The 12,246-nt window shown below is 51.1% G+C and overlaps 1 protein-coding gene across 5 annotated transcripts in view; it reads right to left on the reverse strand.

Annotated features, from left to right (window-relative positions):
* ZHX2 (zinc fingers and homeoboxes 2) overlaps nt 1-12,246 on the reverse strand; it is a 182,216-nt gene that overhangs the window by 93,427 nt on the left and 76,543 nt on the right. For 3 of the 5 annotated variants that reach the window (XM_082364296.1, XM_082364297.1, XM_082364299.1), the window contains one exon: nt 6,449-6,519. The exons of 1 other annotated variant lie outside the window; for it this stretch is intronic. The gene's annotated coding sequence lies outside the window, so the exon portion shown is untranslated. Of the gene's footprint in view, nt 1-6,448; nt 6,520-6,739; nt 7,513-12,246 lie in introns of those variants that run through there. One more of the 5 variants, XM_082364298.1, reaches the window with a different exon arrangement.

Raw genomic sequence — 12,246 nt, forward strand, 5'->3', positions numbered from 1 at the left:
CACTGGCCAGGTTGACAGATAATCACTGACCTATATAAGCATGACTCCTGAATTAATCCATCCCGACCTGAGCTTGCTTCTGTGTTCCAGGCCCATGCTGGACATTTCCACTAGGACGATGATACAAACACTAATCCTAGAATTACTATCAACACTAATACTAATGTAATTCTGGGTCACATTTATTGAGCACTCCCTCTGTGCCAGGCATAGTTCTTAACACTTTACATGTACTGACCGGAATGACCCTCTCCGGCAGCTAATAGCTGCATAATCCCCATTATACAGATGAAGAAACTGAGACTTAGGAACGTTAAAGGACCCCCCAGGATTTCAATTCAAGCCATTTGGACTCCTGAGACCACTTGTTCAACCACTGCTCTATACTGTCCCACCGGTGTGCCCAGTGCCATGTTCCCAGTACCTTCTGCGACATACGTTACTTTTTCCCTATCTGTGCACTACCTCGTTAACGGGATCACTCTCTTAGATTCCCAAGCCGGGAGCCTGGGGCTCGCTCTTGACCCCTCCTTCCTCACTTTTCATGTTCAAGTCCAGTTAATGCTTTCTCTGAATCGGTACTCCTCAGCGACCCCCACTCTCACCCCTGCTGTGATTACCTCGGTTTAGGTGGCCACACCCTGTCTCCAGGGTCATCTCTCTGCAGCTGCCCCCTGACTGCTGCCTTGTCTTTGATCTCTCTTATCTGCAGCCTACCCTCTGTGCGCTGTGACCATGTCAAGCTTCTAAACCCAAGGCTGCGTCGCTTGGTTTAAAACTTCTGAAAGTTGCTTATTGCTTCCTGCAAACAGTCCAGTCCTGAGCATGGCATTCGGGAACCTCTGCGGTTTGACTCAGCCGAGCTTGCCCATCTCAACTGCCACGTGCTCCCCAACCAGGCTCTCCCTGCTCCAGCCACAGCAGGCGGAATTCCCGACACCCTCCGCACGTCTTCCTCTCCCTCGGCACCTCTGCCCAGGCTGCCCTTCCTCCCCTTCTGCAGAAATCCTTCCCCTCCCTCAGGGTCTAGCCGAAAGCCTCCCCGAACCCACAGGTCGAATGAGGGACTTCATTTCTGTGGGTAGGAAACTGTCTTGGTGTCAACCGGGCGATCACACGACACACTGACTTCTGCATTTCTTTTCCTACTGATTTTGTTTTACTAACACCTCTCCTCAGCGCCAGGCACTGCTCTAAGCATGTTTCATAAGCTCAGTAGTCGTCATAACTACCCTATCCAGTGGCGCATTTTAAAGGTGAGGAAACTGAGGCACAGAGACATTAAATAACTTGGTCAAGGTCACAGGGCTAGCAAAGGTACAGCTGGGATTCTAACGGAGCCAGTCTGGCACCAGAGTGCACGGATTTAAGCGCTCTGCAGTGCCGCCTCACGCTGGGTGGTGTAGACAGTACCCTCTGTGGGAGCCCAGAGAGGAGACAAGGGCCTCGGGGGACTGTGGCACCTGCGGAGTTTGGAGTGATGTGACGCCCCTGCCTGCCCAGGCCTCCGGGAGCCAGCTCCCCAGGCGAGCCTATGCCTTCTAACCCCAAGGCTTCCCCCTGGTCCACGGTGCCCTCAGCTCCATCTTCAGGAGCTAGGAGTCTGAGGCCAGGCAAGGATGAAGGGAGGGACCCAGGACAGGGTCCTTGCAGCAGGGTGTGGCGCCTCAGTGGGAAGGATGGGAGGGCAGGATGGGCCCCGCTCCTCTCTTCCCTGCTGGTGGGACAGTAGGGTGACCAGTGGCCTCGCCTTCTCTGGTGGGGCTGCTGCTTAGGCAGCGCAGACGTTCTGCTCTAGGCCTCGGAGAGAGGACAGAAGAGAATGAGGTTACCTGACCCAGCTCACCAGGCCAGGGGCTGGAGAAGACTGGCGACAGATGCTCAAGGTGGCCAGAATAACGGGCATGCACTTGCCTGGTGCCCCCTGCGAACCCAGCTCTGGGCCAACAACCCAGGAGTCCTAATGAGCTCACCTGGGCTTCCAGGACCTCCCCCCGCCCTCGGCTTCTGCGACCAGAGGCTCTGCTCCTCCCGCTGTGCATGAGTTCCAATCCCCCCTTCATATTGATTTAACTGGTCTTGATGTTTATTTAAGTATAAATTGAATGCTTCTCTTGAAGAGTCTCAGAAACTAAGGCTGAAAGAGGAGTTCCAGTTCAAACTTCTACCCCATTTTGAACAGGTAAAGCCCATCTTTTAGACACGCTCCCACTCAAATTCAGTTGGTGCCAACTTGGCGTTCAACCACCTCGGCTGTCCGCACTCTCCCTGTAGTGGGAGTGAATTCGGGTGTTGACACTTGCTGAGCTGAAGGGAAGACGTGGTCTAGTCACTGCGGGGTTCAGTCCCCTCCGGAGGCACCCCCTACCAAGACACTCGTGCGCATGCATGTTAGGACCCTTGGGGCATCAGCTACTCCCTGCAGAAGACCGAGAGTAGAGTAACTCAAGTTGAAGGTTTAAGTGGACCTTTCCTACTGGAGAATCATCAACAATGAAAAATGAGCCTCTGAAAAACTAATAGGAGTCATTTGAAAGTATGATACTATTAAAACAATCTGTAACTTCATTTTTCTCGTATTATAAGAAGAAAGCTCTTCTTTCAGGGTGATTATGGATGGGAAGTGATAGAAGGGGAGAAGTAACAGCATCTTTTGACCATATTTTGTGAGCAAGATCTTCTGCTAGGTCTCTTCCACATTTTATCTCATTTACTCTCCTGCAGAGCCCTGTGAGGTGTATTATATCCCCATTTTACAGATCGGGAAACTCAGGGGAAAGTAGTTCTGAACTACTTTGTCTCATCTTCTGCATATAATTCTGGAAAAACAGCTTATTCCCAGCTAGTGCGGTGAAGTCTCTCTAATTCAGATCCCTTGGCAATTTGAAATAGAAGCAAAGCTGCCCACGGAATGATCTGCTACTTCAGAAAACATCCTGCTTTTGTGAGAGTTTCGTTGGTATCCGTCCTAAGCTCATAAACAGAGTAAATGCCCTAGAAGTACAGGTCAGGTGCGCTCAGCCATACGGTCAGACATGCAAGCACAGACCACCGAGGCCCCTGCCTCCACACCTGTCAGCTAGCTGGGCTGAGCCGACTCCGTGTACTGAAGGATAATAGAGCTCACCTGTATGCAGCAGACACCCTCAGATTAAGACTTTTCACTCACTGGGCTTGGTACTAAAGTGGTCCAGATTAATGAGGTTTTGCTGTGCTTTGCCTCTCTGATGTAAAACAAGGCTGCTAGGTAAAAGCACGAAGTGTGAGAGCAGGCAGGGGCCTTCGAAATCGCTTTGTCTCAGACGCCAAATGGTAGCACCTGTACTACGTCCTCCTTATTGCTCCCCAGCAGACATCACTAATCCATTGCAGCACACTCCTTCCTGGGTATGCCTCAGAATCCTTCTCCACACAGTGCCCCTGGCAGTCATGACCAATTGATCAGATGGGCAGGAGATGAAATCTATTTGCCACTCCTGACCTAGCCCAGTCGCCTCATGTGAATAGAGGTGGAACAGAAGCTGAGAGATGCCAAATGGCTGATGGAGCCAGGAACTGGGACCTCTTCTCTCTGACCGCCTTGCCTTTGAAGCTGCTCCCTGCCTCATCCCTGTTCCCTTCCCACTAAAGGTAGAACTGAAGTTGGGGTCGCTTGGCAGATGTTAGGGGGAACATAGGGAGAAGGAGACTGATATGAGTGACAGTTTTTAGGATCCCCATAGGGATCCCCATAAACAATTTTGGCTTAAACTACCATCTTATTAAATTCCAGCCGGGATCACAGGGCGATGGGGCAGGAGAGGCAAAAGGTAGGCCCCCGAGTAAGCCTACTCCATAGTCCCAGGTCTACCACTAATGCAAGAAATGTGACCCTGACAAATGCTTCAGGCAAATGCCATTTTATTTGAAATATGCTACAAATCCTGGGTGGTGAATGGTGCCTTTTGCGAAGTGAAGCATCGTTTTGAGAATCTGTCTTCCAGTACAGGAGGCAGCCAGGCCTCACTGGAGAAGGGATGGGGAACCAACATTGACTGTGAGATTCCAGACTGCGCTACTCAAGCTCAAGTCTTAAACGATTTTCCGTCTGTACCAACAGACCCTCATACCCATGCTTTTCACTTCTGCGAGGGAAGGATGCCCGCATTGTTTTCTCATTTATTGGGAGAAAGAGAGGTCCTGAGAAGTCAAACCACTCACCATGAGGCCCCCAGCTAGTAATAAAGGGCTGAGCTGCCCCTGCCTTTGAACCAGTGCTGGGACCACCAGAGGGAGAGCAGGAAAAATGGAGCTGCCCTTGACCGCCTTCTTGCAGCATCTCTGCTGTAGAGTGAGCTTAGGGGGAGTGATCACTTTTCTCATCCCCTTCCTGCAGCTAAGCCAGGGCTTCCGACTCCCCGTCCAGTGCTCTGTCCTCTCACCTATGTTGCTATTTCCCGTCCCAACACTGAACTTTAATCTGGGGTCATGTCCCCCATCTAGAATGAGAATAAGGGCTAATATTTATTGAGCACTTACGATGTGCTGGCACAGGACCAAGCAGCTTTGCATGAATCAGTTCATTGACTCCTCACAGCCCCCTTATGCAGTACGTACTATCATGACGCCCATTTTGCAGATGGGGAGACTGAGGCATAGAGAGGTGGGCAACTTGCCTGAGGCCCCACAGCTAGTGGAAGGGGCAGGATTTGAACCCTGCCGTCTGACTCCAGGAGCCCTGCTCTTAACCACGGACACGGCCTCCTGAGCTGCCTCCTCATCACTTTCCCTTTTAGTCATTCGACAATCACTTCTTGAGCACCTACTATATGCCAGGTCCTTTGAATCAAAGACACAGCCTCTGTCCTCAAAGCCCAATTCATGCTTGAAGACTTGCCAAGGAAGCATCAAGTCACAGCTCAAGCTCCTGTTCAGCCCCCCTCCCCTTCCTCTCCCACCCGTCCACCCACCGCACAGCACTCAGGACTCAGCTGAACGTACAGTCTCTGCACAATGACTGTCAAACTCGATTCTCGTCCAGACTTCAGTTTCTTAAAGAAAAAGCCCATCTCTGGCGTCCCACAGCGCCCTGGCCTCGCTACACATTTTGTGCTGCAGCTGACCCAGGCCCGGGGGAAGAAAACCCAGTTACAAAGCACAAAGGAAGCCCCCGTGCTCATTATTCAGACCTTCAGACCCTCTCCCTCGCAATGGGTGTCTCTCCTGGGCAATTTCCCCACTGGCGTCTGTGGTATGATTCCTCTCACGCTCACTGGGCCAGGTTTTGGTCACTGGAGAATGTGGTCCTACCAAAGGAGCCCAGCTCCCTTGGGGAAGCCGTGCTTACTGTCCTCCCACAGTCTGGGGGTTTGGGGAATCCTGCCGCAGCGTCCCCCGCCCCAACCCTGTGCCTTCCCTTCTGGTCTGTGTGGTCGGGATCCCGGGCAAGTCTCTCGAAGGCGCAACTCGCTGGCAGCTCTTTTGGTGGTCCTAGTATGGGGGAGAGCTCCCTCGAGCCTCTGGTCAGAGCCCCTATCGTGCTTGGAGAGTTGCCCACCCCTTCATATAGATCAGGTGTTTGGGGTCACGAGTGTGATGTGTGGACGTCTGGCATAAGCTCAGGTACAGCTGGCCAATGGACAACAGGTCTGAGGATAGCCCATCTCATCCAGTAGCTTCTACACTGTTTTAAGGCAGCACCCTGCCCCATAAAACAGGCAGTGCCGAGAGACTGTGTGTGTGTGAGCTCACAAGTTCCCCTCATTCACTCTCCCTAAACTCTCTCCCTCATCCTCCTGCCCCTCCGGGATTCTTAGTCATCATGGAACAGTCTGTAAAACACCACCCTGTCAAAACCCCTCCCCACTTCAACATTTCCCATCCATGCTTCTCCAACCTGTGCTTGAATTCTGCCAGCGACAGGGAACTCACTACCTCTAATGGACGTCGATTTTTACCGTTGCCAACCTCTTGTTAGGAATTTCTCCTTAGGCTGAGTCAATAGCTGCCCTCTTGCCAGTGACAGCCGTTCAAAGGTGCAAAGGTGGCTTTCTCGCCTGCATTTACTCATGTCTCCTCGGGGCTGTGGTTTACAGACTGGTGTGAGCCGGGCAGTTCCCTCTCTAGTCCAAGCATATGTCCCTAACCCTGGTTACAGGGTTAGAGAACAATTCCCAGCACGAACCCTCTGGATGGTGAGCCCGAGTTGTTGTCATCTGAGCGAAGAGAGGTCGGCACAGCCACCTGCACGCTCCCTTTGCTTCTGGGGAGGGACGGGCAGGGACCCAGTGAATCCCAAGGGATTCCCACCTGGATTCTCTGCACTGTGCACTGTTTTCCAGCTGCATCTGGAGGGAAACCGTTTCAGGGGCGCAAAAGCTCAGCTGCCCCTGTCCTTCCCATTCATCTCCCTCCCCTTCCTGAAATCCAGCTGAGGCCCCCACCTCCGCCAAACACACGGGTCACTCACCAGTCCCATATTGCTTACATCCTGGGAATCTTTTTACACTTTGACTCTGAGAGCAGACAGTGCGTCAAGACCTACAAAGAAGAGATACTCAATATTAAAGGCAGAACAAGGCAAATGGGGGTTCAACTCTCATTTCTAGAAGGACTAAGGCACTAGGATCCTGGGATGGAGATGGGGAGGAGAAAGAAAAAGGAAATGGTCAGGACCGGGGTGCTCGTTAAACTGCCCTCAAAAATCTCAGGGCTTTGGGACGATGCTGAAAAGAAAAAAAAAAAAAAAAGAGACCCTTACTCTGGGTGAGTCAGCAGCTTTTTGAGAAGCAGGCCTTTTAGAAGAGCGAAACTAAAAGCCAAATCTGCTGGGTGGGGCTGCGGAGGCGGCTCGTGAACCCCACGCCGAGTTTCGTTGAGTCTTCGGTGTCCGTTCCTAGCGGCAGCGGGGGTTCACGGCTCCACGTTGGTGAGGGTGGAGGGGAAAACCTCTGCACGCAAGGCCTCAAGTCCGAAAGATACCGCAGCCCTGAAAACAAAAGCCCCCGACGTGGATTTCCCTCCTGGGAGACTCCCGCCAGGCGAGCCCTGGGCGCTTTGAAAATTCCTCAGGAGAGCTGTAGCCGGAGGAACATGCGTGCGCCCGGCTCGGAGGATGCATTCCCCGCATGGCAAGTCGGGGCCTGAGCTCTAGAGGTTTCTGCAGCCAGGCAGAGGCCCACCTGCAGCGCACACGTGCGCGTGGAGAGCCTGCCTATGAGCTGCTGCTGGGGCCACGCTTCTCCTCGCTCCCCTCGCCCTGCCCACCTTTAAAGCCAAACTTGTTTTTTCTTGTGGCCCTCAGAATTCTGAGGGAAGCAGAGGTTTCTCTATGCATCTATCGCTGTTCTCAAAGGAGCACCCTTTGGATGGAAAAATCTTCATGGCAACAGCTTCTACTGACTGAGTACGTACTATATGGCAGGTGCTTCATACCCCGGATCCATAGTCAGAACTGAAATCGCATCACCTGGGAGCTTGCTGGAAGGTGCGATTCTCGAGCCCCACTCAGCCCTACGGAATCAGAACCTGCTTTTCAACAAGCTCCTCAGGTGATTCCTGGGCTTATTAAAGTCTGCAAAGTGTGCATTTCTAATCCTCTTAATCAGAGAAGGAGGGAAGGAAGTCAGGAAGTTGTAGCCCATTCCCAAGGTGAAGAAATAGGTTCAAGAAACCACAGCTTGGCTATTATGATTTTAGAGCTGCTGCGTGGTAGAGCTCATTCAAACCCGTGTTCATGTGATTCCGGAATCGGTGTTCCTTTCCTCTGCACGATTTTGGGGAAGCAAGATGAGAGGGTGATGGGATAGGCGGGCCTGGCTTGGTGGGAGGGGCCTGGGGAAGAGCAGTGGGCCAGGGGTCGGCTGATGAGCTCAGGCCTGGAGACGGAGGCTGCCGGGTGAGCACTCAGAGAGGGACGCGTCAGATACTGTGGAGGCAGGGGCTCCACAGAGGCCGTCGGACGCCAGCAAAGTTTCCCAAAGTTCATTCAAGCTTCTGCATTGAATCCCAGTGATTAATTTATTTTGATTTCAGTTTAGCTGCATTTGCCCTCTGCCCTTAGAACTAGCCATCCAGCAGGAGAAGGTACCCTAGGAGGCAAGCTAAGCTGAGTATCCCAGCACTGATTTGCAGGAAGGACAATACTCTGTAAAGCCCCTTATAGTTTAGAAAGAACTTTTCATCCACCAGCTAATCTGCTCTTTCAAAGAACCTGGGGAGTGTCACTAGTGCTACTCTGCAGTTGAGGAAACTGAGGCACAGAGAGGTTAAGTGATTTTCCTGAGGTCACACAGCTTTCAGGCAGGCTGGGGTTGAGGCCCTCTAAGTCCATGTCCAGAAGTGTGAGCTCAGCTGCTTCTGATGGGGAAAGTGATCACATCACAGGTTTATGATGCCCTTGCTTAGTGTCACCCCGCTCCATATGTCTTGCTTTACTTCCGCTTACTGAATGGGTTTACTGAATAGACTCATGAACCAAGAGGAAAACAGTCTACAACACACACAGGGTGTGTGACTTGTACCTTACTTGATGTAAACTGGCCAGTGGGCTTTCTTGGTTTATCAGTTAGTCATGTATTCCATTATGTAATGTTTGATCTGCTGCACTTGCTTCCACGAGGAAGATTCGTGTATATAAGGTATATAGGGGTCAATAAAACCTGGACTTTGCACTGGTTCATAGGCAAATGTTCCCAGCACATTAATATTTTGCACCACCAAGTGCGGGCGGCTGGATGCAAGGTACACACAGCTGAGTAGAACAAGCCACGGGGGACTCCGCCCTCCCAGCTCCTCCTCTGGGCTCCAGTGGCCACGTGCTCTGTCTTAGCCACTCCTGTTGCTCAGTTCTTCCTGGTCTTTGTGCAAAGGCCATGGGCTAGAGAAACCATCTGTCCCTGCTACACTCTGGCAGAGCCTGAAACTGCTCTTCCACGGGGAACTCCTGATAAAGATGATCTGCCCCCTTCTGTCTCTAAACCCATCAGCCTCAATCCTTCTCTAGCCCCTTCCATCAAGTTTTCCCCCTTTTAAAAATAATATATTGTCCTATAGTTACTCAGGTCCTAAAGTTATTGCTATATTTGTCTTCATCCAAATTTTTTTTAATATACATTTATTTATTTTATTTATTTATTTTTGGCTGTGTTGGGTCTTCGTTGCTGCACACGGGCTTTCTCTAGTTGCGGTGAGCGGGGGCTACTCTCTGTTGCGGTGCGTGGGCTTCTCATTGCAGTGGCTTTTCTCGTTGTGGAGCACGGGCTCTAGGCGCATGGGCTTCAGTAGTTGCGGCACGCAGGCTCAGTAGTTGTGGCTCGTGGGCTCTAGAGCTCAGGCTCAGTGGTTGTCGCCCACAGGCTTAGTTGCTCCACGGCATGTGGGATCATCCCGGACCAGGGATTGAACCGGTGTCCCCTACATTGGCAGGCGGATTCTCAACCACTGCACCACCAAGGAAGCCCCTCATCCAAAATGTATCATGCCCTTTGAACTCTGCTTGGTATCATCACTTGGATTGTGCTTCATTACAGAGTCACATGAATTGTGAATGCTCTGCTACAGCCCAATTGTCCCCAAAGCACTGTGGTTTTTGAATTTTTCAGAGTGCAGGGTTTTACAGGCACGCATATATCATTTTAGAGCAGAAATGCCTGCATAATGGAAGTTACATTACAGGTACTAATATCTATATATAACAAATATATAATATATAGTTATTAAATATTGAACATGTTACTATTATTAAATGCTGAATATTTTAAATATCTGATGAACAACCATTTATTGACTATCCATATATACCTGATTCTGTGCTAAGCACCAGATAGCCATAAATAAATAAATAAATAAATAAATACATACATACATACATACATACATAAATAAGACCCAATCCCTACCTTTAGGAAACTCATGGTATAAAAAAGGAGAAAGATACATAATAAACTGAATGTGAGGAAGGACAATGTACATAGAGGTGGTACAGGTGGGAGCAGTTAATGAACACCCCATTTGTCTCAGGAACAAAACCACACTCCTTACCCCAGGGTCTTGGAGCCTGCGAGGTCTGGCCCCTGCTCATTGCTCCTCCCTCCCTTTGCCCCACTGTGTTCTGGGCTCAAGGATGCCTAAGCTTCTTGAACCCACTATGCCCCCTGCAGCCATATGGCTACGCTATCTTAGACCCTCTCTCTTCAATGCTCTGTTCTCCCTCTTCCCCAAACTAACCCTGAGTTACCCTGTAGGACCCAGGGTGGTAACACATACAAAACACTTAGAATCATGTAATCAGGCATGATAGCTACTATTATTATTGATAATACTTATTATTATCCTCAGCTGACTAGGTGCTTCTTCTTGAGCACAGAGGCGTGGAGTGGGGCTTGGCTGGGGCCACACAGTGAATTCTTCTCAGAGCTGGGGAGTCTCAATGAATCTGTTACATCTTCCCCGTTTATCCTGGAACTCAGCTCTGCGGTATCACCCACGAGACACTGGATCCTTCCTAACCAGCATGGGGGGAAGAGCACTGGTCTTGGAGACAGGACGTCTGAGTCTGGTCCTGGTTCTCTCACACGCTTGTTTTGTGCCCTGACGCCAAGCACCTCCCTCCCGGGGACCTTGGTTTTCTTAGCAGCCAAGCGGGGCTCTAAACAGAACCTGCCTCCTTGGGTTGCATGGGGGATCCAATGCCATGGTGCCGACCGCAGTTCCTGCACGTGGAAATGGCAGCTTTCACTGCAAGCAGCATTAATGAAGTAAAGGGCTTTTCACTGTCCTTCAAGCTCTTAATGTGCACACATTTCCTGGCTCAGAACTCATTTCCCCAGAAAATGGTCGCATGGGGCAAAATCCCAATGAGGAAAAATCTGCCTGTAGGATTTTCCCTACAGGTCCCTCCTATTCCCTTTTGGCCTAGTTTAAACCTACCAGATGGCAAGACAACTGCAGGGGGAAAAAGAGGAACGGTGATTTAATGGTCTGTAGAAGAAGAAAAACACCCTTCCCCAGGGTCACTCCCTCTCACGTAGTTTATTCCAGTCCATTTTTTCACTCGGCAAACGTTTAGCAGATGAGTGAGAAATTCCGGGTCTAGTAAACAGGTCATGATGCCCCGAGGTGATGGCCTCATATGGAGGAGAGGGTGAGGAACCCTGGAGGACAGTGCTGGGGAGTGACTGACTCAGGCCAGGGCCAGTGCAGACTGGATACAAGAGAGGAAGGTCAACCTCAAAGAAGGTGGAAAACTACAGGCCACTTTTGTGCAGCCATCATTCTGCCAGCCAGAAGTGCAGCCTTAAGTTGCCTGTCTTTGCTCCAGAAAATGTTCCACTTTGGACACCAACAACAGCCTTTAATTCATAAGAGCGACCAGCGAATGACGAGCACAAAGGCCACCACTTCCCGAGTGCTTGCTCTGAGCCAGACGCTGAGCTGGGCCCTCCACGTGGCTTGTCTGTCTTTCCCACAGCAACTCTGAGGAACACGTGTTCATATACCCCTTTTACAGACAACAAACCTGCATCCTAGAGTGATCAAATACATTGCCCCGTGTCTTAAGAGTAAAATGTCCAGCACTGAGGTTTGAACTCAGGCCTGATTGAATGTAGTCTTTCCATTCCCCCTCCCACCCCCGCCCCGCTGCCTCTTAAACTTTGACTCCGTGACTTGAGCTGCTGGCAAACTGGGCCACCTCTCCCACCACCCCCAACCTGGTCTTCCACTGAGACGCCCCCAGGAGTATGGAGGAGGCTGAGTTCATAACCTCCCCGAAGTGTGAGGGTGCAGCTCGACACCTTGAACATTTACCAGGACACTGAATTCTACTCTAGAATTGATCTGTATTTGTTTCCAAATATTTCCCCCTGAAAACTGTCAAGTACCATCAACACTCCACGAAGATGTGCCCAGCACCGGGCAGGGCAGTGTCTGATTTGCTCACTGCTGTCTCTTCATTCCTCCAATAACTATGGGGCACTGACTACGGGCCAGTGCTGGGGACATAAGGTGAGCCCTGCCTTTGCAGTTGGGTTGGATAAGAGACTCCAGTGGCGTGATGGTGCTACCTGAAGCACATGCAATGGTGGCAAGATCGCCAGCAGAGGCATGTGAGGATATGGCAGATGGGGGGGGGGCGGGCGGGGCGGGGTGGGGAGCTGGACCTGAAAGGCAGGCAGCAGCAAACCTGGCCAAGAGGGGAAGGAAGAATCGAGAAAGCCAGAGAGAGTGTGTACGGGGCCGAGGCGGAGGAGGCATACTGGTCACCAA

The sequence above is a fragment of the Balaenoptera borealis genome (genome assembly GCF_965194805.1).
Source record: "Balaenoptera borealis genome assembly, chromosome: 17".
Classification (NCBI taxonomy): domain Eukaryota; kingdom Metazoa; phylum Chordata; class Mammalia; order Artiodactyla; family Balaenopteridae; genus Balaenoptera; species Balaenoptera borealis.